The 25022-nt window shown below is 43.2% G+C and overlaps 1 protein-coding gene and 1 non-coding gene across 2 annotated transcripts in view; both read right to left on the bottom strand.

Moving 5' to 3' along the window:
• The window catches only part of LOC124774937, a 553705-nt gene that overhangs the window by 376153 nt on the left and 152530 nt on the right, over window positions 1-25022 (bottom strand). The window lies entirely within an intron of this gene.
• Trnaa-ugc lies at window positions 9858-9932 on the bottom strand. The gene has a single exon. It is a non-coding gene; the product is annotated as a tRNA-Ala (tRNA).

The raw sequence follows: 25022 nt of genomic DNA on the forward strand, positions 1-25022 counted from the left end.
CTCCAGACCATCACTCGCCGTTGTCGTGCCGTATGGCGGGCCAGAGTCAGACTGGTATCCCGCCGCTGTTTGGAGTGTCTCGAGACACGCCCCCGCCGGTCATCGGAGCTCAGTTAGGAGAACAACTCTTCACTGAAGACAGTTCTACTCCAGACAATGAGATTCTGCCCCGATCAACAACGACGACGTGTCTGGAGACGCTTCGGGCAGCGGTTGGAAAGAAAAGTCCGCGCTTAATACAGTGGCCTATGCACAGTGACCAATTTTCGTCCAAAGCGTTCGGCGAGTTCATTCTTTTGTTCAGAAGGGGAGGCCGACAGTGTCTGATTCCTTTCGGCCGGTCGGAGATGACAGAATAGAGGCACACACCGTGCTGTTTCTCTCAAAGGATTTTACAGTGATGATTTGGTAAAAAAAAAAAATTCGTTTTTGCATCACATACAGCTTTTATGTTAGCTTCATCATAATGTGCCCATCATTTTGTTAATGGTTACAGTTATCGTATTTCTGCATGGAAGCATGATACTGTGCGAAATTCGAAAACGTTTGCAATGGAAAGAAGGGGGGTCGCTTTGATTTTGCCTTTGGTGCATATTACATAATATGTTGCTATGTACGAAACTTAGCTAATATACTGAATTTTTCTTTTAGACTTGGATGGAGGCCACTATCTATCACGAACCTCCAGAAAATTGATCAGATGTACACTACTGGCCATTAAAATTGCTACACCACGAAGATGACGTGCTACAGAAGCGAAATTTAACCGACAGGAAAAAGATGCTGTAATATGCAAATGATTGGCTTTTCAGAGCATTCACACAAGGTTGGCGCCTAAAACGTGCTGACATGAGGAAAGCTTCCAGCCGATTTCTCATACACAAAAAGCTGTTGACCGGCTTTTCCTGGTGAAACGTTGTTGAGATGCCTCGTGTAAAGAGGAGAAATGCGTACCATCACGTTTCCGACTTTATTAAAGGTCGGATTGTAGCCTATCGCGATTGCGGTTTATCGTATCGCGACATTGCTGCTCGCGTTGGTCGCGATCCAATGACTGTCAGCCTAATATGGAATCGGTGGGTTCAGGAGGGTAATACGGAACGCCGTGCTGGATCCCAACGGTCTCGTATCACTAGCAGACGAGATGACAGGCATCTTATTCATGGTTGTAACGGATCGTGCAGCCACGTCTCGATCGACGTTTGCAGCAGCATGGACTATCAGCTAGGAGACCATGGCTGCGATTACCCTTGACGGTGCATCACAGACAGGAGCGCCCTGCGGTGGTGTACTCAACGACGAACCTGGTGCACGAATTTGCAAAACGTTATTTTTTCGGATGAATCCAGGTTCTGTTTACAGCATCATGATGGTCGCATCCGTGTTTGGCGACATCACGGCGAACGCACATTGGAAGCGTGTTTTCATCATCGCCATACTGGCGTATCACCCTGCGTGATGGTATGGGGTGCCATTGGTTACACGTATCGGTCACCTCTTGTTCGCATTGACGGCACTTTGAACAGTGGACGTTACATTTCAGATGTGTTACGACCCGTGGCTCTACCCGTCATTCGATCCCTGTTAAACCCTACATTTCAACAGGATAATGCACGACCGCATGTTGCAGGTCCTGTACGGGCCTTTCTGAATACAGAGAATGTTCGACTGCTGCCCTGGCCAGCACATTCTTCAGATTTCTTACCAATTGAAAACGTCTGGTGGCCTAGCAACCGGTTCAAATGGCTCTGAGGGCTATGGGACCTAACACTTATGGTCATCAGTCCCCTAGAACTTAGAACTACTTAAACCTAACGAACCTAAGGACATCACACAACACCCAGTCATCACGTGGCAGAGAAAATCCCTGACCCCGCAGGGAATCGAACCCGGGAACCCGGGCGTGGGAAGCAAGAACGCTACCGCACGACCACTAGCTGCGGACCCGAGCAACCGTCTCGTCACAATACGCCAGTCACTACTCTTGATGAACTGTGGTATCGCGTAGAAGCTACATGGGCAGCTGTACCTGTACACGCCATCCAAGCTCTGTTTGACTCAATGCTCAGGCGTATCAAGGCGGTTATTACGGCCAGAGGTGGTTCTTCTGGGTACTGATTGCTCTGGATCTATGCACCCAAATTGCGTGAAAATGCAATCACATGTCAGTTCTAGTATAATATATTTGTCCAATGAATACCCGTTCATCATCTGCATTTCTTCTTGATTTAGCAATTTTAATGGCCAGTAATGTAGTACATTCATTTGCGATCACTCGCGCCAGCGATAAAGCCTGAGTGATATATCTACAACATTCCTCATTATTTCATAAACAGTTTGAGATATCGAAATGACATTTTGGCGAACGATAGCAGTCAAAGAGGAGAGTAATATATCATATGCTTATTATGCAAAACTTCGTTATCTACCGATTATTCCACTAACTACAGACGTTTCGATGAAAGAATGTAATTTTTAAGGGCCATCGATAAATGGCGAATGAGAAATCCTAGGGGCTTTAGAACAACGTAAGTGAAGATATTACAGGATTATTTCTGTATCGAGGATAAGATTTTTCAGAAGTACTGACCTTACTTTTCCTCAGTTTTTCACTTAATAAACCTAACCGTTTCAGAATTCTCCCGCAATTGCATCTGCACAATATGTTAGTGAGGTGGCACTGTAAAATCCGCTATGTTTTTGGGAAAGAAAGCGGATTCTAACATGGCAACCAGAGAAATGTGTAAGTCTTACTCAAAATTTGCCACTCATGACACTTCTCTGAAAGTTACAAATCGTTAACAAGCCAGGTCATAATGTCACTTCTTTTATTGGATTTTTGCGGAATTCCTTTTAGATACTAACAACGTAAGTGTAGACTGGGAAGGCCTCCACTTCATATTTACAAAAAATGTGAGTGTGGGTTGAGTTTAGAACGCCATTTCTCCTCCAGCGCTTGGTATTTCCCCTACAGCGACTGTCTGCAACCCCCACCACTACCGCTCTAGCCACACATGACCTGCCGATTGCGCATCTAGTGGCAACGTTATCCTTCGTGAACTCTCAAATGGTTCAAATGGCTCTGAGCACTATGGGTCTTAACATCTGAGGTCATCAGTCCCCTAGAACTATTTAAACCTAACTAACCTAAGGACATCACACACATCCATGCCCGAGGCAGGATTCGAACCTGCGACTGTAGCAGCAGCGCGGTTTCGTGAACTCTACCAACCTGTCATCCGCTATATGGCTGGACAACCAGTAGTGGTAGTCCGTGACCTTGCGGTATGTCGACAAATTTTATGCTTGAATTTTCTCATTTTGAGAGATCAGAAGAGCGACTTGCTTGATCAACATTCAATATCGCATAAAATATATTTATTTAAAACAACCAGTTTCAACAGACTATGCTGTCATCTTCAGGTCTTAAAATCTTTTGTTGTAAAACACGTTCATTTTACGCTGAAGTCACGCACAAGATGTCAAGTGGATAAAAATAGCATATTATAAAATGTTTGTCATCGCTAAAATATTTAAAAGCGTAAAGTAACTTGTGCAACAGTCTATGTCTAAGTACATTTTGCTCACAGTTCTTTGTTGCATCGTACAAACACAGTACACAATAGCACAACTGTTTGCACATGCTCGGCATATTCCAAAAACAGTGTGAATCCACTTTAAACAGCGTATAAGGTACCAACCTTTTATAATGTGCTTGGCATCTTGTGAGTGAGGTCAGCGTGAAATGAACATGTTTTACAACAAAAGATTTTAAGGCCTGAAGATGACAATGTAGTCTGTTGAAACCGGTTGTCTTAAATAAAAAATATTTCATGTGATCTTGAGTGTTGAATGGTTTGTAACTATTGATATTTTATGCCTCGTTTTATTGCTCTTCAATGCAAGCCGTCCTGGACTCAAATTTTAACAATATAAGGCCCGCCACGCTCATAGCGAGATTTTCTACTGCTTTCTTCGTGCTTGTCAAATCCTGCCTTGGCCAGCAAGGTCGCTGGATCTCTCCCCAACTGAGAACACTTGCTTACTTATGGGCAGAGTTCTCCAAGCAGCTCGGGATTTTGACGATCTAACTTGCCAGTTGGACAGAATTTGGAATGATATCCCTTAGAAGAACGTCCAACAAGTATGTCAATCAATCCAAAGCCGAATAACTGCTTGCATAAGGGCCAGCGGCGGACCAACGTTTTCTTGACTTGCTTAGTTTGTGAGGCTCTTGAATAAATTATCCAATTTTTCTGAAATTTTAATCATTTGTTTATCTGTACGCGTACATCACATCTGCCGATTTCCGTCGCATTCGGATAATTTCTGCTTGGCAAGTGCTTTTTTATAGATGGGCTTCTATCGATCTTTAAGAGCTGTTTTCTGAAGAAAATAATAGACGATGGTATTAATAAGACATTGAAATGCACTGAATTACGTAAGAAATCAAAAGTCATGTTCAAGGAAAAGGAATTTTTCAAATACTTAGGACAAACAAAGAAATAGGACTGATAACGTATCTCAAAAAAACTTTGCTGTCTTTTGAAAAATGGTTAAAAATCAAAATGTTTAATGTATGAAGCCAGTTATTCAGGTAATATCGTGTGACTAGGGCCTCCTGTCGGGTAGACTGTTCGCCGGCTGCAAGTCTTTCGATTTGACGCCACTTCGGCGACTTACGCGTCGATGGGGATGAAATGACGATGATGATTAGGACAACACAACACCCAGTCCTTGAGCGGAAAAAAATCTCCGACCGAGCCTGGAATCGAACCCGGACCCTTTCTTTTTTCTTTGATCTCATTTTGTTCGAATAGTTCGTTGCATTTGTTCGGTGCGGATGTCCCATGTAACTAGTTCAATTTCAGTGCTGTGCCGTTGACTCAGTTTTTTATTACAGAGGGCAGCTAACCCTCTGACCGAACACGCTGAACTACTGCGCCGGCAAGTGTTGTTTATACCGAGATTATTTTTTTTTTTTTTTTGCATTTTGTTCGGTATATTTGATCGTAGCGTACGTCACGCGACATCAGTTGAAGTTCGTTGTTTCGTTGTTGATCCTTTCGCCCAGGGTGGTTTTTTTTTTTTTTAAAAAAAAAAAAAGAACAGAGGCCATCCAGCTCTCTGACCGAACACGCTGAGCTACCGTGCCGGCGTGGGTCTTAGGATTGACATTCTGTCGCGCTGAGCACTCAGCTACCGCTACCGGGGGCGGACATTCCGCTAATAATATTAGATATATATGGGCAATAAAAGAAAGCAGGAAATTAGGTAAGGAATATGGGGACTTTACTACTAAAGAACACAGTTGAATGGTAAATGACGGTATGTTGGCAGATAAAGTATTTAATAACTACGGTCTTTAGCAGCTCAGACGCTTGGCATGGACAGTTCAAGTGATACGTAAATATAATATGCAAGTAGCAACGCCTCATATGTACAGGTAAATCACAAATAATCCACGCCCTGTCAAAGATTTTAAGAATGTAATTAACTCTCTCAAAACGAAAAAGTCACAAATAATGGACAATACATCAAGTAAAGTAAAGAAATCCCGTTCTTTAGAAACATGCAGTGTATTTAATGGTATATGTACCACGTCAGTACAACAGAGTATATTTCCAGACAGACTTTAATATGGTATTATCAGATCCATTTATAATAAGGGTAGTAAGAGAAATGTTAATAAATCCCGACAAATCTTACTACTTATTGAACTTCTCTCAAAACAAGATATTAAGTGAATCTCAGTTTCATAAAGGTTCCTCCATGGACATGCTACACTCCTGGAAATTGAAATAAGAACACCGTGAATTCATTGTCCCAGGAAGGGGAAACTTTATTGACACATTCCTGGGGTCAGATACATCACATGATCACACTGATAGAACCACAGGCACATAGACACAGGCAACAGAGCATGCACAATGTCGGCACTAGTACAGTGTATATCCACCTTTCGCAGCAATGCAGGCTGCTATTCTCCCATGGAGACGATCGTAGAGATGCTGGATGTAGTCCTGTGGATCGGCTTGCCATGCCATTTCCACCTGGCGCCTCAGTTGGACCAGCGTTCGTGCTGGACGTGCAGACCGCGTGAGACGACGCTTCATCCAGTCCCAAACATGCTCAATGGGGGACAGATCCGGAGATCTTGCTGGCCAGGGTAGTTGACTTACACCTTCTAGAGCACGTTGGGTGGCACGGGATACATGCGGACGTGCATTGTCCTGTTGGAACAGCAAGTTCCCTTGCTGGTCTAGGAATGGTAGAACGATGGGTTCGATGACGGTTTGGATGTACCGTGCACTATTCAGTGTCCCCTCGACGATCACCAGTGGTGTACGGCCAGTGTAGGAGATCGCTCCCCACACCATGATGCCAGGTGTTGGCCCTGTGTGCCTCGGTCGTATGCAGTCCTGATTGTGGCGCTCACCTGCACGGCGCCAAACACGCATACGACCATCATACGACCATCATTGGCACCAAGTCAGAAGCGACTCTCATCGCTGAAGACGACACGTCTCCATTCGTCCCTCCATTCACGCCTGTCGCGACACCACTGGAGGCGGGCTGCACGATGTTGGGGCGTGAGCGGAAGACGGCCTAACGGTGTGCGGGACCGTAGCCCAGCTTCATGGAGACGGTTGCGAATGGTCCTCGCCGATACCCCAGGAGCAACAGTGTCCCTAATTTGCTGGGAAGTGGCGGTGCGGTCCCCTACGGCACTGCGTAGGATCCTACGGTCTTGGCGTGCATCCGTGCGTCGCTGTGGTCCGGTCCCAGGTCGACGGGCACGTGCACCTTCCGCCGACCACTGGCGACAACATCGATGTACTGTGGAGACCTCACGCCCCACGTGTTGAGCAATTCGGCGGTACGTCCACCCGGCCTCCCGCATGCCCACTATACGCCCTCGCTCAAAGTCCGTCAACTGCACATACGGTTCACGTCCACGCTGTCGCGGCATGCTACCAGTGTTAAAGACTGCGATGGAGCTCCGTATGCCACGGCAAACTGGCTGACACTGACGGCGGCGGTGCACAAATGCTGCGCAGCTAGCGCCATTCGACGGCCAACACCGCGGTTCCTGGTGTGTCCGCTGTGCCGTGCGTGTGATCATTGCTTGTACAGCTCTCTCGCAGTGTCCGGAGCAAGTATAGTGGGTCTGACACACCGGTGTCAATGTGTTCTTTTTTCCATTTCCAGGAGTGTATTTTTCTGTTCAGTTTTTGGTAAGATTGTAAGGCAGACAACTTTCAGAGGTGGTAGTATGGACCGACACAAGGAATAAAGTCTATTAAATGTGGGCTCGGATATGCACGCCTTAAGAGCTATGGGATTTGTTCAGTAGAAGATATGTGTTTCACAATAGCGAATATGAGCAAGTGCTAATAGCTCCTCAGGTATGCATTGTAAACCCCATGTTTACCAGACTTTTTTTCTTGTTTTGGTCCATAAAATGTCTCTGAAAGTTGCCCATCCTATGATCTTGGTAACAATATGACCGGTTCATGTACTCCAGTGTTAGGGTATCAGAACGATTTTCACATATAACTTTCGACTCTGTCATTTGCGGACCAGGGTCCTTACCTCAAACTGAAGCATTTACCCTTCTTCACCATCCCTGAAAGTTTGTAGCATCATCACGGAATAACACTGTATATATACCTGTCAGTTCATCGTTGCTTCACGACCTGATATGGTCACCGATGTCTCATGTATTAACTGCGAGCAGGCAATCTCGCTGTCGCTTAATACTATAGTTAATTTATTCAGGATGTAAGTTGATATGTCAGACACGACAGCAGTGTGGCACAAACTTGTCTTTAAACTATACTTCTAATGGTTGCTAGAAGTCCTCGTTTTCTGTACAGAGAGCGCAATTATCGTTTGCGGTGAAGTTAAGACGTCCATTTACTGCAACTGCTCACCGTAATATACAGCAGTTCTCGCCGTTTCTCTTTCGACGACGTTTTAAAGTCTTCAGCGTATTCCTTAACTCGCCTTCCTGCCGGTTACACGTGTGCTATACTTTAGGACATTAAAGTAATAGGTAAACTTGGTCTCACCCCACACCCAGAAATAAAAAGAATTTGACTACCTTCTGCTACTAACCCCTGTTTGCTTGCCACAGATTGTTCTCAAGCCGCTTTTTTTTTCTACTCAGAGCAGCTCTCGCTCTTGTCTGGTGACCTTGGCGCAGCAAAGCACACAACATGTTTACGTTCTGCTTTATCGTCCCGTCACGACCCACTGTGGCTCTTTGCTATTTCCTTCTAGGATACCTATCTGTAGAAACCCTTTTCTTGTCTTTCTTTTTTTAAGAAAAAATGTCTTAAGAGATATTTGAGCCACATTCTCCTCTTGTTTGCAGAGTAAATACAATTGTGCAATTGTGTTCCACTGTTGCTACTCCAAAACAAGACTTTTAGTAAAAACACTGGAATGACTGCAAGCCAGAAAACACAAATTGTTATTACCAGATGACGTGCTTAACGGAAAGAGGAATAGTTTTCCCCGTAACCTGTAAAGGGCCTCTCGGAGATTAAACGACTTTTGATTATTTTTTATACGTTCCATTATCGCTGTTGGATTTTCAGGAGCGGCAACTCACACAGTGGCGAATGTTAAGTGGCGAAGAATATACGTTGCGCATCGTAACAATTGCAAGTAGATATGATTATAGAGTGAAACGTACGGCCCTTTCTAGTTAACAGAGGAGGAACAAAACTGTACTGATAAAAGGTTCCCTATGTCTGCCCGAGGGAAAACTGGGACGCAATTCTACGTTGGGCTTTCAATAAGTAATGCAACACGTTTTTTTTTTATGAGAGCAGATTGGTTTTATTCAGGATTCCAATACACCATATTATTCCCCACTTTTTTGGGAACAAAATCGTATTTTCCAGCAAAATCTGCGTTCAATGCGACGGCCTTACATCACCTTGCTCGGTGGGCCTCTACACCTGCATGGTATCATTCTACGTAGATGCCAACGAATTACTGCGTTAGTAACCTCCCCATCATCCACGTAATGCTTCCTGCGGAGTACATCTTTCATTGGGCAAACACATAGAAGTCGGAAGGTGCGATACGGGCCGTGGGGTGTATGAGGAAGAACAGTCCAATCAAGTTCTGTGAACTCCTCTCGGGTCCGCAGACTTGGGTGAGGCCTTGCGTTGTCACGGAGAAGGAGAAATTCGTTTGCACTTTCGTGACGATGAACACGCTGAAATCGTTTCTTCAGTTTCCTGAGTGTAGCACAATACACTTCAGAGTTAATCGTTGCACCATGGGTAAGGACATTAAACAGAATAACCCCTTCAGAGTCCCAAAAGACCGTCACCATGACTTTACTGGCTCAGGGTGCGGCTTTGAACTTTCTCTTCGGAGGATAGGTGGTGTGGCGCCACTCCATAGATTGGCATTTTCTTTCCGGTTTGAAGTGATTAACTCATGATTCATCGCCTGTGACGATGTTCGACAAAAAATTGTCAAGATGAGCTTCGTAACGCGCAAGCAATGCCGCACAAGTGGTCCTTCGTTGCACTGTATGGCCTTCCTTCCGTAAGGGACGAGAAACCCAGCGGGAACACACATCTGGCTATCCCAACAGGTGGACAAGCGTGTCAGCACTACCGACAGGGACTGATAGTTGTGCAGTGAGGTGTTTGACTGTGATCCGTCGATCACCTCGAATAAGAGTTTATATGGATATGGTGTCTGTTCATTCGAACATGTCCGAAAGAACAGACACCATTGATGACCTGCAACCGTCTAGAACAAAATTAGAATTATATATTAATACCACAGTTGCTGACAGTATATCAACGGGGACAGGTGAAAATGTGTGCCCCGACCGAGACTCGAACCCGGAATCTCCTGCTTGCAAGGCAGACGCTCTATCCACCTGAGCCACCGAGGGCACAAAGGATAGTGCGACTACAGGGACTATCTCGCGCACGGCTCCCGCGAGACCCACATTCTCACCTTATATGTCCACACACTACATTCGTAGTGTCGCTACCCAACACACTCATTTCTCGTGGAAGACATTCTTACCAAGTCCCGTAAGAGTTCGGGTAATATGTAATAGAGCTAGATATTTTGGAGAACGAAATCCAGTGGGCCCTTGAAAATATGGCTGATAACAAAACTAGTGGACATGATGAAATACCAGCAGAATTGTTTAAAGTCACTGGAAAGGATGCAATGAAAGTGCTGCACTCAATATGTCAAAAAATATGGATCACGCAGCAGTGGCCAGAAGACTGGAAAAGATCAGTATTCATCCCCATTCCAAAGAAGAGAAGTTCTAAAGAATGCTCAGATTACCGAACAATCGCACTTATCTCACTTGCTAGCAAAATCATGTTGAAAATCTTAAAAAATAGACTTCGCCAATATCTAGATCGAGAGCTACCAGAAGAACAACCTGGATTTAGGAAAGGAAGAGCAACTAGAGATCAAATTGCTAACATTCGGTGGATTATGGATAAAGCAAGAGAATTTCAGAGAGATGTGTACCTCTGCTTTATTGACTACGCCAAAGCCTTTGACTGCGTCGATCACAACAAATTATGGAACGTATTGAGCAAGCAATAAAGGAAACAAAAGAAAAGTTCGGAGTAGGTATTAAAATCCATGGAGAAGAAATAAAAACTTTGAGGCTCGCCGATGACATTGTAATTCTGTCAGAGACAGCAAAGGACTTGGAAGAGCAGTTGAACTGAATGGACAGTGTCTTGAAAGGAGGGTATAAGATGAACATGAACAAAAGCAAAACGAGGATAATGGAATGTAGTCGGGTTAGGTCGGGTGATGCTGAGGGAATTAGATTAGGAAATGAGACACTTAAAGTTGTAAAGGAGTTTTGCTATTTGGGGAGCAAAGTAACTGATGATGGTCGAAGTAGAGAGGATATAAAATGTAGGCTGCCAATGGCAAGGAAAGCGTTTCTGAAGAAGAGAAATTTGTTAACATCGAGTATAGATTTAAGTGTCAGGAAGTCGTTTCTGAAAGTATTTGTATGGAGCGTAGCCATGTATGGAAGTGAAACGTGGACAATAAATAGTTTAGACAAGAAGAGAATAGAAGCTTTCGAAATGTGGTGCTACAGAAGAATGCTGAAGATTAGATGGGTAGATCACATAACTAATGAGGAGGTATTGAATAGAATTGGGGAGAAGAGGAGCTTGTGGCACAACTTGACTAGAAGAAGGGATCGGTTGGTAGGACATGTTCTGAGACATCGAGGGATCACCAATTTAGTGTTGGAGGGCAGCGTGGAGGGTAAAAATCGTAGAGGGAGACCAAGAGATTAATACACTAAGCAAATTCAGAAGGATGTAGGCTGCAGTAGGTACTGGGAGATGAAGCAGCTTGCACAGGATAGAGTAGCATGGAGAGCTGCATCAAAGCAGGCTCTGGACTGAAGACCACAACAACAACTGAAAAACATGGGTGTACCAGATCACCTCATTCATCTGATACTGAGTTTATACCTAGACCAAGAAGCCACGGTGAGAACTATGTATGGAACAACGAAATGGATAAAGATTCAGAAAGGGGTCCGGCAAGGCTGCATACTGTCACCGTACTTATTCAATCTGTATGCAGAACATGTTACGAGGAATGCGAGGCTAGACGAAGGAGAAACGGGAATTAAAATAGCTGGAATAAATGTAAACAACCTCAGGTACGCGGATGATACGATCCTGTTGGCAGAAAGTGAAGAAGAATTGAGAGCATCCCTGCTGAAGGTGAAAGACGAAAGTGAAAAGGCCGGTCTTAGGCTGATGGGAAGAAAACGAAAATTATGGCAATTACACCTACCAATTCGTGGGATATAGCAGGAGAAACCATGGAGGTAGTGACCACATTCAGTTATCTCGGTTCCCAGATCTCTGCTGATGGGGACTTCAGCCTTGAAATCCGGAGACGCCTGTTGCTCGGTATACAGGCGATGTCAAACCTTGACGAGGTTATAAAGTCCAGAGATATAACACTAGCAACAACGATCCGTGATGTGAGGGCTACGGTCTTTCCACTTGTGATGTATGGATGTGAGACCTGGACCATTAGAAAGACTGAACGGCGAAGAATTGACTCCTTCGAATTGTGGTGTTGGAGGAAACTTCTTAGGGTTCCATGGACTGCAAAGAGAACCAACAGATCAATATTGGAGCAAATAAAACCATATTTCTCCCTGGAAGGTCTAATGTTAAAACAAAAGCTGACGTACTTTGGACACACAATGCGAAGGCATGCCTCGCTGGAAAAAACATTAATGCTGGGGAAGATTGAAGGAACTAGAAGAAGAGGACGTCAGAGGATGAGATGGATCGGTGGCATCACAGAAGCTATGTGTTCCAACCTGGAAGGTCTACGGGAGAAAGTGCAAGACAGGAAAAAGTGGCGTGATTTGGTTCATGGGGTCACGAAGAGTCGGAACCGACTAAACGAATAGAGAGAGAGAGAATATGTTTGCATCCGCACAGAAGAAGGAGGTCATGGCCGGTATTGCCAGAACTATATATTTATATGCATATGGTGTCTCTTCTTTCGGAAATGGGGTAGGGACACTACGAATGCAGTGTGTGCACATTAAGTTGGGAATGTGGGTCTCGCGGGAGTCGTGCAGTCGCACTATCCTTTGTGCCCTCGGTGGCTCAGATGGATGGAGCATCTGTCTTGCAAGCAGGAGATCCCGGGTTCGAGTCTCGGTCGGGGTATACATTTTCACCTGTCCCCGTTGATATATATCAACGCCTGTCAGCAGCTGAAGGTAGTAATATATAATTCTAATTTTGTTCTATACGGTTGCAGCACTACGTTGTATTCTTGTATTCATGATAAGTTAAACACGGAAGCCAACATTGGGCCCTGTGTTGTTTTTCGTTTGTACTAACTCCACTGGATTCTCCTACTCGCGTGACTGAATTTACGCCCTGTCGAGTACAGTCGCTTACGAATACAAGGGCATGTTTATGCTACAGGTTGTGTAAAGTACTAGAGGGATCTACGAAATTCCGTTAAGGTCCTAGACACGACGAAGGGAAACTCCTACACCTCCTCCTAATTGGGGGGGGGGGGGGGACGCCACTGTGTGTGACGACTAACCACTTGGAATGTAAGAACACTGCTGCAGTAAGGGAAACTGCAAAACCCAACACTTGAAGTCAACGACTGTAAATCGGTGTCCTTGGCATATCTGAGATGAGATGGCACCTACCAAGAGACTTTTGGCTTGGAGAGTACAGAGTCACGTCGCATTTGATCAAGACAGTCCAGACGTAAGAGGAATTGGAGTGATTTTAAGAAAAACTCGCTGCCTAACGTGTCAACCGATATGAGCAATACAGCTCTAGGATAATACTGGTAAAAGTTCAAATTAAACTAAAGTACACTATAGTAATACAATTGTGCACGCCAACATCCAAAGAAGTGGCTGTGATAGTTGACGAAATGTTGTTGTTGTTGTCGTCTTCAGTCTAGAGAATGGTTGGATGCAGCTCTCCATCCCTATCTATCCTGTGCAAGCTTCTTCATCTCCAAGTACAATCTGCTTAGTGTATTCATCTCTTGGTCTCCCTCTACGATTTTTACCCTCCACGCTGCCCTCCAATATAAAATTGGTTATCCCTTGATGCCTCAGAATGTGTCCTAGCAACTGATCCCTTCTTCTAGTCAAGTTGTGCCACAAATTCCTCTTCTCCCCAATTCTGTTCAGTACCTCCTCATTAGTTACGTGATCTGCCCATCTAATCCTCAGCATTCTTCTGTAGCATCACATTTTTAAAGATTCTATTCTCTTCTTGTCTAAATTATTTATCATCCATGTTTCACTTCCATATACGGCACACCCCATACAAATACTTTCAGAAACGACTTCCTGGTACTTAAATCTATACTCGATGTTAACAAATTCTCTTCTTCAGAAACGCTTTCTCTGCGATAGCCAGTCTGCATTTTATATCCTACTTCGACCATCATCAGTTACTTTGCTTCCCAAATAGCAAAAGTCATCTACTACTTTAAGTGTCTCATTCCCTAATCTAATTCCCTCAGCATCACCTGATTTAATTCGACTACATTCCATTATCCTCGTTTTGCTTTTGTTGATGCTCATCTTATATCCTCCTTTCAAGACACTGTCCATTCCGTTCAACTGCTCTTCCAGGCCCTTTGCTGTCTCTGACAGAATTAATGTCATCAGCAAACCTCAAAATTTTTATTTCTTCTCCATGGATTTTAATTCCTACCCCAAATTTTTCTTTTGTTTCCTTTACTGCTTGCTCAATATACAGACTAGATAACATCGGGGATAGGCCACAACCCTGTCTCACTCCATTCCCAACCACTGCTTCCCTTTCATGCCCCTCGACTCTTATAATTGCCATCTGGTTTCTGTACAAATTGTAAATACCCTGTATTTCACCCCTGTCACCTACAGAAGTTGAAAATTAGTATTCCAGTCAACAATGCCAAAAGCTTTCTCAAAGTCTACAAATGATAGAAACGTAGGTTTGCCTTTCCTTATCTATCTTCTAAGATAAGTCATGGGGTCAGTATTGCCTCACGTGTTCCAAAATATCTACGCCATCCAAACTGATCTTCCCCGAGGTCGGCTTCTACCAGTTTTTCCATTCGTCACCAGACGGTAGAGTTTAGTCATGGCTGGCTCTCCCAAGACTATCAATAGTTCTAATGGAATGCTGTCTACTCCCAGAGCCATGTTTCGACTTAGGTCTTTCAGTGCTCTGTCAAATTCTTCACGCATTATCGTATCTCCCATTTTATCCTCATCTGTGTCCTCTTCCATCTCCACAATATTGCCCTCAAGTACATCGCCCTTGTATAGACCCTCCATGTACTCCTTCCAATTTTCTGCTTTCCCTTCTTTGCTTAGAACTGTTTTTCCATCTGTGCTCTTGATATTCATACAAGTGGTTCTCTTTTCTCCAAAGGTCTCTTTAATTTTCCTGTAGGCAGTATCTATCTTACCCCTAGTGATATATACCTCTACATCCTTACATTTGTCCTCTAGCCATTCCTGCTTAGCCATTTTGCACTTCCCGTCGATCTCATTTTTGAGACGTTTGTATTCCTTTTTGCCTGCTTCATTTACTGCATTTTTATATTTTCTCCTTTCATCAATTAAATTCAACATCTCTTGTTACCCAAAGATTTCTACTTGTTCTTGTCTTTTTACCTACTTGATCCTCTGCTGATTTCACTATTTCATCTCTCAAAGCTATTCATTCTTCTTCTACTGTATTTCTTTCCCCTGTTCTTGTCAATCGTTCCCTAATGCTCTCTCTCACACTCTCTACAACCTCTGGTTCTTTCAGTTTATCTAGGTCCCATCGCCTTAAATTCCCACCTTTTTGCAGTTTCTTCAGTTTTACTCTACAGTTCATAACCAATAGATTGTGGTCAGAGTCCACATCTGCCCCCGGAAATATCTTACAACTTAAAACTTGGATCGTAAATCTCTTTCTTACCATTATATAATCTATCCGAAATTTTCCAGTGTCTCCAGGCCTCTACCAATTATACAACCTTCTTTCATGATTCTTAAACCAAATGTTAGCTATGATCAAGTTTTTCTCTGTGCAAAATTCTACCAACGGCTTCCTCTCTCGTTTCTTACCACAATATTGACGAAATATACGAGAAATAAGTAGCGTGATAAGACATGTTAAGGGAAGTGAAAACTTGATTGTCATGTGGGGGGGATGCTTGTCTGGATGAAGAGCGGAAAGTGGGGATTGCCGGTGACTATGCACTTTGAAGAAGTAATGAAGCAGGAGCCCGATTAATCGTGTTCTGCTAGAGGCTGGGGCGGTGGCAAGGGGCTATAGTTCCTCACCCCCCCCCCCCCCCCCAAATAGAATATCATATTACACTGGATAAAATGACTTCAGAAATCAGCGAATATCTTACTTCAACAAATTCACTCTCTTTTTTATAATTATGTAACAATATAGGTTGCAATGTATTTCAACATTTGAACAAAAGAATAAGAGCGGCAAATAGCGTACTATCCAAACCAATAAATATCATTTAACTTAAAACGGGCGTCTTATTATTTATTAATATACTGGATGTATATTAATGCACGAATACCACTCAAGAATCAAGAAAGCTAAATATGCCGGGTATGCCTACAAACACTTAAATTTCTGACCCCAGACAAAAACTTCGAATTCGCCGGAGATCTGGGTCCAATTGTATTATTTTCCCGGGCACACACAAGCTGTAGGCATGTTTTTACCCTGAACTCCAAAACAGTTACCAAAAACTAAGCAACACCAAATTTTACCAATTTGTCGGTGGAGGACCCCAACTCTCCTTTTGTTAAGCGATATTCCGTTCCCCCAAACCCCCTTCCTCCCGCCATTAGCCCCACTACCCCCACCCTTGACCGATTTCCGACATAACAAGCGATGAAGATACACCCTGACGGCCCCATGAGTCGTAAGGAGACAACAGTCGATTACACTTTTAATGAAACCACGTTTCAGAAAGCAAGTTAAAGATTGTAGCTGGTATCCAACTGCAAACATAGAAAGTGACTACAGCCTGGTCCTGATGAAAAGTTCGCTCACATTCAGATGTCTGAAGAAAAAGACAGTAAAATAGAAAAACTGAAAAAACAGAGATTGCCAAGGCATTATGAACAGCAAACGACAACATAGCTAAAAATTTCCAAAATGGTGGAGTAAAAAAAGACTGGGAACAAATTAAATCTGCTATATACAAATCAGCGGGAGAGTGAGTTTGGAAAACTAAATCCAAAAATAAAAGGAAATGGATTACACAAGAAGTTAATCAGCTTACCGAAGACAACGTAAAAACGCAACTGATGAACAAGGAAAAGCTGATTACAAGAGACTGAGTCCATAGAGAAGCTAGGAAAGCAAAAGAAAGTTTTCTCGAGCAAATGTGCAGAACAGTGGAAGAAAAAATACGAGAAAGGAGACCCGATTTATCCTACAGAACAGCAAACAAATTTTAAAAGAAAACTCCAAACAAAAATGTCGCGTACAATCGAAGATCAAGAGGAGAAAATGCTGTTTTGTGAAGACGTCGCGAAGAAATGGAGAGAATACATTGAAGAACTGTATGATGAAACACGTTTATCGGCGGATATAAAAGGACAAGAAGAGGAATCAGACAAAGATGACAAAGGAGACGACATTCTGTAGGAAGAATTTGAGACATCTCATAAACATTTACAAGACAACAAAGCAACGATCTTGACGACATTCCTGCAGAAATAATCAAGAGTGTTGGTAAAAACATGAAAATGATGCTGCTGAAAGTTATTAGGTCCATCAGGAGACACAGCAACCGAATTCCAGAGACGCATCACGGTTCTCTTACTGAAGAAGGCGGCAACTGCGAAATGTGAACAGTATCGAACCTTAAGCCTAGTGCCACATCCATCAAAAATTCTCATATTGTAATTCTGAGAGGAACTGAAAAGGAAGTGGATTCAAGAGGGGATTAGGTACCAGAGATGCGATTGTGGCACTGAAGCTTCTTATCGGAAAGCAAATAAAGAAAAATAAACCAACTTATATTCCCTTCGTTGGCCTGAAAGAGACATTTATTTTGTTTTATTTACACGTCAAGTACCGCAGGACCAAATTGAGGAGAAAATCTCCAAGGTCATGCAACGTGTCAGTACATAAAATTACAACATAAAAGAAATAACAGATAAAAATAAAATGTTAATGAACATGAAAAAAGTCAATCCATAAGTTTAAGTAAACGCAATCAACAATACAACAAGAATCAGCTTCATTTTTCAAGGAACTCCTCGACAGAATAGAAGGAGTGATCCATGGGGAAACTCTTCAGCTTAGATTTGAAAGCGTGTGGATTAATGCTAATATTTTTGAATTCGATTGGTAGCTTACTGAAAATGGGTACAGCAGTATACTGCACACTTTTCTGCACAAGAGTTAAGGAAGTCCGATCCAAATGCAGGTTTGATATCTGCCGAGTTTTAACTTGGTGAAAGATGCTTGTTCTTGGGAATGAGCTAATATTGTTAACGAGAAATAACAGTAATGAATATATATATTGAGCGGCCAATGTCAAAATATCCAGACTCGTGAACAGAGGTCGACAAGAGGTTCGTGAACTCACACCACTTATTGCCTGAACCGCCCGTTTCTGAGCCAAAAGTATCCTTGTAGAATGGGAAGAGTCACCCCAAAATATAATACCATACGACATAATTGAATGAAAATAAGCAAAGTAGACTAATTTTCGTGTTGAAGTATCACTCACTTTTGATACCGTTCGAATAGTAAAAATGGCAGTATTAAGTCTTTGAACAAGATCCTGAACATGGGCTTTCCACGACAGCTGACTATCTATCTGAATACCTAGAAATTTGAACTGTTCAGTTTCACTAATCATATGCCCATTCTGTGAAATTAAAACGTCGGGTTTTGTTGAAATTTGTGTTATAAACTGTAAAAAATGCCCCTTGCTGTGATTTAGCGTTAGTTTATTTTCTATAAGCCAATAACTGAGGTCATGAATTGCACTATTTGAAACCGGGCCAATGTTGCATCCTTTACCACGAAAGTAGTATCATCAGCAAACAGAAGTATTTTAGAGTTACTCATAATACTAGAGGGCATATCATTTATATAAATAAGGAACAGGAGTGGCCCCAACACTGATCCCTGGGACACCCCGCACTTGACTGTACCCTGCTCAGACCCCACATCACAGCCATTCTCAACATTGTGAATAATGACCTATTGCTGTCTGGAGCAATATTTTGTGATCAACACATCAAACGCCTTCGTTAAATCAAAAAATGTGCCTAGCGTTTGAAACATTTTGTTTAACCCATTCAGTATCTCACAGAGAAAAGAGAATATAGCATTTTCAGTTGTTAAACTGTATATTTGATTGCAAATCGTGTGATATGAAATGATCAATTATCCTTTCATACACAGCCTTTTCAATAACTTTAGCAAACACTGATGGCATAGAAATAGGTCAAAATTGCCTACATTATCCCTTTCCCCCGTTTTATAAAGCGGCTTTTCTACTGAGTACTTTAATCGCTCAGGAAACTGACCAAATGAAAAATTGCAAATATGGCTAAATACAGGGCTAACATGTGCAGCACGGTACTTTAATATTCTGCTAGGCAGTCCATCATATCCATGATAATCCTTGGTCTTCAGTGATTTAATTATTGACTCAATCTCCCCCTTATCTGTATCACAGAGGAGTATTTCAGACAGCAAGCTCTAAAAGTCATTTGCGAAGAAAGTTATGTGATTCCCTGTAGAATTTACGCCAGCAATGCTCATAAAATGATTGTTAAATACTGTACATATATCTGATTTATCAATAACAGAAATATTTTTACTACGAACTGACTTTATATCGTCGACCTTGTGCTGCTGACTAGACACTTCCTTCATAACTGACCATTTGGTTTTAATTTTATCCTGTGAAACAGCTATTCTATTTGCATACCACATACTCTTTTCTTCCTAATAACATTTTTAAGCACCTTACAATACTGTTTGCAATGGGCTTCTGTAGCTTGATTGTGACTACTTCTAACATTTTATTATAATTCCCACTTTGTTCTAGATGATATCCTTGTCCCACTAGATCATATGAATTTAGGAGATCTACCAACATCCTTTTTCTTGCACCATCATATACAAAATTTATTTTTAAGTCACCACATACAACTAATTTCTGGTACTTCCTACAAAGTGATTCAAGAAACATCTCTAGCATGAGCAGAAATGCACTGAAGTCAGAGTTAGGGGGCCTACAAAAAACAACAATTAGAAGATTAGTTGCACTAAATTCAACTGCCCCTGCACAACATTCAAATATCTGTTCAGTGCAATATTGTGATACGTCTATGGACTCATATGGAATACTGTTTTTAAGTACATAGCCACTCCCCCACTCCGCAAGTAACTCCTTCAACAACTATAGGCAGATCACTAACTTTATCTCTAATACCTCTTAAAAAATGGCTCTGAGCGCTATGGGACTTAACATCTGAGGTCATCTGTCCCCTAGAACATAGAACTACTTAAACCTAACTAACCTAAGGACATCACACACATCCACGCCCGAGGCAGGATTCGATCCTGCGACCGTAGCGGTCGCGCGGTTCCAGACTGAAGCGCCTAGAACCGCTCGGCCACACCGCCTGACCTAATACCTCTTATATTTTGATGAAATATGCTAATTCCTTCTCCGCTTGAAAACATGAAGTCCTCTGAAGGTGAGCCCTTAGTTAGAAGGACTTCCTTTAAGCAGATATACCTATCAAAAAAAACGTGCAGCTTTAACACCGGCTACTACAGGAATTTTTCAGTGGGTGATCCCACCACCACGTACTACACTGTCACCTATAAGCTTTGCCAGCCTCCCCTTCCCATACCTGTTGAGGTGCAGGCCATGCACAGTGAAACCCAATCTACTGATAGACCTAACTGACACCACTGAAATGTGACCCATGCCCTCTGCCATCAGCGTCCCCTCCAGCCTCATGTTAATGCGCCTAACAGCCACATTAAGATTAGGCTGATCATGACGCTGAAACAGTTGCACGAAATGCACATTAGTGCCACCAGTTTGAGTAGCTATCTTTACCAGATTACCACTACATCATATTCCACGTCCCTATCAAGGCTGTTCCCTGCTCCACCCGTTAATACTACCTGATCCTCCTTCGTAAAATTCCTACATAACTCCCCTATGCTGTCAGTCACCTGAGCCAACCCTGCACTAGGCTTCACAATGCTGGTGACCTGGTATTCACTCCCCAACACTTCCTGCAGCTGCTGGCCCACACCTCTACCGTGCGAACTACCTAGCAGCAGAACCACCTTCTTTCTGTTAGACTTTGCAACTGACCTAGGCCTCCTAACTGCTGAGGACTGCTGCACGTTGCCTACATCTACAGCTGCAAGGGGCTCCTCTCCACTCAACTCTGACAACTGGCCAAATCTATTGTACATATACGAAGTATAACTCTCTTAATACCTCCTCTTCCTAGCTGCCTTCTTGCCATCTGCCAGTTCCCATTCCGCGCCACCCTTCACCCTCCTCAACCTATCTAGTTCTTCCTCTGCGCGTTGTAAATGCACCTGAAGGGCACATATCTTACGCTCCTGCTTGTCTATCAACTTATTTCTACTACAGATTCTGCTTTCCCAGAAGAGGATCTCGCTAGAATGCCCACTGGCTTCCCCTCTGCACCCCCCCCCCCCCCCTCCCTATGAAAATATTTTGAACAAATAACACACCGTAACCCACTACTCACAAACCTACGACAGAGACCACACTTCTCACTCATGGCAAAATGTTACAGTCACTGAAAAAAACTATACGTCTACGTTACCTAAGTTTAGTTACACCAGCAGAACTATTTATAGAGCTAATAATAGTGGTCTCGAAATTCTCTGTCTACTAAGAAAGGAACTACTTTTAACACTACTACACCACAGCTAATACAAATACCAACAAAACTTCACAATATTGTTAGCTAAAACCAAAAATTCAAGCGGCCGCTGGAACACTCAACGAAGTTAAAACACTGAATGAAAATTTTACTGAAATATTTCGCTAGAAACAATAAGAAACTTCAACTGAAACCTAAAGCACGAAATTTACTAAACGACTTCAACGCACAGAAAACTCTAAAAAACACAGCGAGAGAACGTTTCTAAAAGTTTATTAAATCGTTATTTCGCCACAAACAGCACGAAACACCGCTGAAAACTATTAAATTTAATAACTGCATAACAGTGCACAAATAACTTTGTCAGTAATGAGGTTTATAAGCGCTACAGCAGCAACCGCACGCCGTAAAATGTAAGCACACTACATAACAATGTTATCCAGCAAGACATGAGCAGAGCGCTGACGAAAGCAGGTCTAATAATACAAAGGCATACTAGTGATGCTCAGCTTCTATAAGAACGTAGTGACGGTGATCACAAATTTTCACCAGAAATAAGAAGCAAAAATTAGAAAACGCTTGAGGCAAAGATGTGCTCCCTTTCGTCTTATATTCAGAGCTTACGTCCTGAAAGCCACAGACCAAGTTCACGAAACTACTGATGTGGGATCAAGAGTAAAGGACAGTTAAGACAGACATCGTGCTTTATGGAGATAATATTGCTGTGGTCATGGAGACGAAAAGAGATCTAGACAAGGTTCTCAACAAAGTCGATGGATTTTCTTTAATCATTGTGATATGAAAATAAAGAATCGAAAAAAGAAGAATATGACACTCAAAGAATAATAATTGGAAGAGAGGTATTAGAAGGGATACAAGAATGTTCCTATTTGGAAAGCAGCATCGTACGAAACGGTAGAAGCCGGAAAAAAATGTAGGCCACAATTGCATTAAATTTGAGCATTCATCAGCAAGAACATCAGTCTGGAAATAATGGAAAGGATCACTGAAGCATTGAAGCACTTGTGGCACAAGTTGTGAAAATTGGATAGTAGGAAACCAAGAGAGACAGAAAAGATGGGGCAAACTCGTAGTATACATTTTAAGACACAATAACATCATTGAAACAACAGCAGAAGGAGCTACAGAGGGAAAGTACCGCCGGGGGGGGGGGGGAGGGGGGGGGGGAGGGGACCAAGGATGTCATGCATGCAGTATATTGTGAATGACGTGGGGTGCGCTACATACCCAGAAACGAAGAGAACGGCAAACAAAAGAGGGAAATGGTGTACTGCTGCAGATCAACCACAGGGTTGAACACTTAATAAGAAAGGATACATCCTTGCGGTTCGCATTTTGCTTCACTGGCGCACTTAATGTCAGAATACCAAAAATACTTTTCACAACTACGGAAATTATCTCCTACATTGGTGAAAGGCCGAAGAAACACAGCATCGACATTATACACAAGCTCTTTCTCGCCACATTTTAATGGTTTTTCGCACAATTGTTTCACTTCTGAAGACAAAACAGCCTCACTCTATCACAGTGCGCACGAACGACAATACCATATGTGCATGTGCGACGGACAGGACAGAACAAGCGACTGTCCAATGGGAATCGGAACAGTATGCTCTGCGTCTGGCAAGGAAAATGAAGTCTTAAAGTTTTTCAGTTCTTTAGCGTGCCGGTTCAGTGTATCATTCGCACTTAAGATTAACAAGATACCTACCTAATACATACCATAAATAGGGCCTCTTTCCAGTAGTACCACAACAGCTTGCAGGTATGCACTATAGCCGACGAACAATCTTTTAAATTTTATAGACCGAAGAGCAAAAGAAACTGGTATACCTGCCTAATGTCGGGTAGGCCCCCGCGAGCACGTAGAGGTGCCGCAACACGACGTGCGTCGACTCGACTAACGACTGCAGTTGTGCTGGAGGGAACTGACTCCACGAATCCCACAGAGTTGTCCATAAATCCGTAAGAGTACGAGGGTGGGGGGGGGGGGGGAGGAGAGAGATCTGTTCTGAACAGCACGTTGCAAGGCATCCCACATATACTCAATAATGTTCATGTCTGGGGAGTTTGGAGGCCAGCGGAAGTGTTTAAACTCAGGAGAGTGATCCTGGAGACATTCTGTAGCAATTTTGCACGTGTGGGGTGTCCTGCTGTAATTGCGCAACACGAGGAACTTGAATGGATGCAGTTAATCAGACAGGATGCTTACGTACGTGTCACCTGCGAGAGTCGCATCGAGACATATCAGGGGTCCCATATCACTCCAACTGTACACGCTCCATGCAGGGTTTATGGATTCAAGAGGTTGTCTCTGCGTCCGTACACGTCCATCTGCTCGATACAATTTGAAACGAGACTCGTTCGACCAGGCAACATATTTCCAGTAATCAACAGTCCAATGTTGGTGTTGACGAACCCAGGCAAGGCGTAAATCGCTGTGTCCTGCAGTCGTCAAGGGTGCACGAGTGGGCCTTCGGCTCCGAAAGCCCATATCGATGATGTTTCGTTGAATGGTTCGTACACTGATACTTGTTGATGGCCCAGCACTGAAATCTGCAGCAGTTTTTGGAAGGACTGCACTTCTGTGACGTTGAAAGATTCTCTTCAGTCGTCGTTGTTCCCATTCTTGCAGGATTTTTTTTTTTTTTCGGGCGCAGCGATGTCGGAGATTTGATGTTTTACGGGATTCCTGATATTCACGGTACACTCGTGAAGTGGTACTACGGGAAAATCCCCATTTCGTCGCTACATCGGAGATGCTGCGTCCCATCGCTCGTGCGCCGACTATAACGTCACGTTATAACTCACTTAAGTCTTGATAACCTGCAATTGTAGCAGCAGTAACCGATCTAACAACTGCGCCAGACACTTGTTGTCTTATATAGGCGTTGCCGAACGCAGCGCCGTATTCTGCCTGTTTACATATCTCTCTGTTTGAATACGCATGCCTATACCAGTTTCTTTGGCACTTCAGAGTATACATAGAGTGTAATAAATAGGTATAGCCTAAGTTTCATTCCGCACACTTAGAGGAACAAAATTTTGTATGGACATGAACCATGGAGCTTGCCGTCGGTGGCGTGCCTTGCGCACCTCAGCGGACAGATACCCGTACAGTTGGTGGAATCACAACCGAGGGGCATCTGTTGAGAGGCCAGACAAGCGTGTTGTCCCTGAAGAAGGGTAGCGGCCTTTTCAGTAGTTGTAAGGGAAACACTCTTGATGATTTTCTGATAATGATCTTGTGACATCAACCAAGACGACGTTGCTGTGCTGGTACTGCGTACAGCTGGAAGCAAAAGAAACTGCAGCCGTAATTTTTCCAGAAGGCGTGCAGCTCATCTGTATTTTTAATAATGATGGAATCCTCTTCGGTAAAATATTGCGGGGGTAAAATAGTCCCTCATTCGGATAGCGGGGCTTCTCAGAAGGATGTCCTCATCACGAGAAACAAAATTGTCATTCTATGTGTCGGAGCGTGGAATATTAGATCCCTCAGTCGGGCAAGTAGGAT

This window comes from Schistocerca piceifrons, chromosome 2 (assembly GCF_021461385.2).
Source record: "Schistocerca piceifrons isolate TAMUIC-IGC-003096 chromosome 2, iqSchPice1.1, whole genome shotgun sequence".
Taxonomy (NCBI): Eukaryota; Metazoa; Arthropoda; class Insecta; order Orthoptera; family Acrididae; genus Schistocerca; species Schistocerca piceifrons.